At 35.2% G+C, this 2815-nt stretch overlaps 1 protein-coding gene across 1 annotated transcript in view; it reads left to right on the top strand.

Annotated features, from left to right (window-relative positions):
* LOC106868824 (splicing factor 3A subunit 3) overlaps window positions 1-2815 on the top strand; it is a 117380-nt gene that overhangs the window by 94753 nt on the left and 19812 nt on the right. The gene's annotated exons all lie outside the window — the stretch shown is intronic.

Raw genomic sequence — 2815 nt, forward strand, 5'->3', positions numbered from 1 at the left:
TATATATATATATATATATCTACTTTTGCTGTTTCATTCAATTATGTTTACCCGAAATCCCAAAGAATATTCCTCTCCCTCGTGTTGTATTTACTGCCTGCCCACCTAACTCTGACCCCTCTCTCTCTCTACCTCTTTCTCTCTCTTTATCTCTCTCTCTCTCTCTCTACCTCTCTCTCTCTCTCTCTCTCTTCAATTTATCACTACTGTTTCTTTAAATTATGTTTTCCAAAATCCCCAAAAATATTTTTCAATTCTATCTCACGATTTCGGCATTCGCTATTGCATTAATTATGTTACCCAAATTTTATCTTTTCTACCTCATTCCTGTATTCCTGTTTCTGCATAGATCATCAACCACCCCCTTTCGTTCTTTATTAACTATCTATTTTTTTACCATGTAAACATAGTCCCGATAGCTTCGTCTTCCTTGTTTGTCTTAAGTTCGTGCAAATCCGTTGTCGCATTTTATTTATTTTATTCAAGTTTATCATTTTGGTAATTCATTCTCTCTAAATTTGTCTACCATAGTATACAAGTGCAGAAGATGCTCTCGTGTAAACTCGTCGGCATTTGCTGTTCCATTAAATTATGTTTTCCAAAATCCTCAAAAATATTTTTCAGTTCTATCTCATGATTGCAGCATTTGCTGTTGCATTAATTATGTTACCTAAAATCCCAAAGAATATTCTTCCTCATGCTGTATTCACTGCCTGTCCACCTAACTCAGACCCCTCTCTCTCTCTGCCTCACTGTCTCTCTGTCTCTCACCACCTAATTCGCCAACCCTAACCCTAACTCTATATAAACCAGTGAAATGCGCTGTTTCCCTACTCGATTTTCAATTCCTCTGCTGATAGAATACGAACTTCAGAAGATGATCAGATAAGAAATTTTATCTTTTCAACCTCGTTCATGTACTCCTGTTTCTGCATATATCATAGCCCTTCCCCCTTTCGTTCTTTATTAACTATCTATTTCTTTACCATGTAAACATAGTCCCGATAACTTCGTCTTCCTTGTTTGTCTTAAGTTCATGCATATCTGTTAATTGTCACGTTTTATTTATTTTATTCAAGTTTATCATTTCGTTAATTTTGAGTTCGATTCCAGGCAGTCACCTGAATAATAATAATAATAATAATAATAATAATAATAATAATAATAATAATAATAAAAACATCAAAAAATACCTTAGGAATGAGAACCCAGGTTCGAAATTTCCCCAAGACACCTGATGAAGGCTGGAGGGTACATCAGCCAAAACATTGTGTTAACAACAAACAAGATGAAGACAAATATCCGTCCAATGTAAATAATGTGCATAATTCCTCATCTCTTAAATATAGAACTGTATTGACAAATTTTTTCTTATCTCCTTCCCCTCTAGCTAAGTAAACCTGTCTCCTAGCTTACCTTCTGGCTATCTGATACAGTTCCCTACTAACACCACACTTCCAGGCCTCCCATGCCTGTTTCTTTTCTCTAATGACCCTGTCAACTACATTGTTCCACTCCACATTACGTTAGGTTGAGAGGGGACTTTGTACCAGCCATAGATCTGGTCAGTAGCCCTCAACAGGTTGCCCTGTAGGAACCTTCAGTTGTCCTCCACATTATGTGATGCAATGTCCTCCTCCTTTTCATCCAAAGCTTCAACTAATACATCTCTAAATCTCTGTTCCTTCACAAGATCCTTAAGCTTCCAAGAGGATCCTTAAGCTTATATATATATATATATATATATATATATATATATATATATATATATATACACACACATACATGCATGAATGTAAATGTGTGTGTGTCATATTTGCATTTTCATGCATGAATTGGGTGAGATTTATTGAGGTAAATGTCTATTGCTGGGTACCCTATCTCTTATCTATATCTTATTGTTGAATAATAACATGTTTTCCATTTCAGTGGCTTTCAGTGCCAAAATTACAATGTTTCTGAGCATTTTGTGTATGGGGAATGTAAACAGATGTCACTGCTATTTATTCAGTAATGAATGCAACAAACACTCACACATTGAAATGTAAGCAAACGCACACACAATGTGTATGTGTGTGTGCGTGTGTCTAAGAAAACTAAGCTCATCATTAATTGGATGCACAAGCCTACATACGTTCCTTTTATGCAGATGCATAGCAAAATATATAAACAAACAAGTAAGTTAGGAATAAATTAAAGATAGGATATTTACCTTAATTAATTAGAAAAAAATAAATGAAGTGAGGCCTAATTGTGAAACTGATCAACAGGAAGTTTCTAGAAATCTTTGGCAATTAAAATGTAGAAAAATGAATGAATAGGAGGATTAAAGATTACTTTAAGAGAAGTGAAAATTTTTGGAGATATGGTGAAGATATGGTTGAGATTTAAAATTATCTGGTTTACAGAAAAATACACAGCAAACTTATATGCACACATAAATATGTTCCTCATATACATGGAAATATATATATATATATCTGGCCGTAAAGCCTTTTCTGTTTGTTTTCCTGTCTTGTTTTTTGTCCGCCACTACATTCCTCCATGGCTAGATTTAATTTGCGTATACAGATTTAATCTGCGATCCATGGGACGAGCCGTTTTAACGTTGCGTCCTGCCCGAAGCTCGTCGAAACGCCGGTGTTAAAACGTGGGTAGCTGATGAAGTAGAATGTTCTCTATGTGGCTCGTGTGTTCTCGTCTACGTTTGTTTGCAATGTCCTGTACCCAGATATGCACCTATACATACAGGTGGATGTCGGTATGCACATACCTGTACGTATATATGCATATACTCATTTACTTTTATATATAT

Source organism: Octopus bimaculoides, chromosome 10, assembly GCF_001194135.2.
Source record: "Octopus bimaculoides isolate UCB-OBI-ISO-001 chromosome 10, ASM119413v2, whole genome shotgun sequence".
Taxonomy (NCBI): Eukaryota; Metazoa; Mollusca; class Cephalopoda; order Octopoda; family Octopodidae; genus Octopus; species Octopus bimaculoides.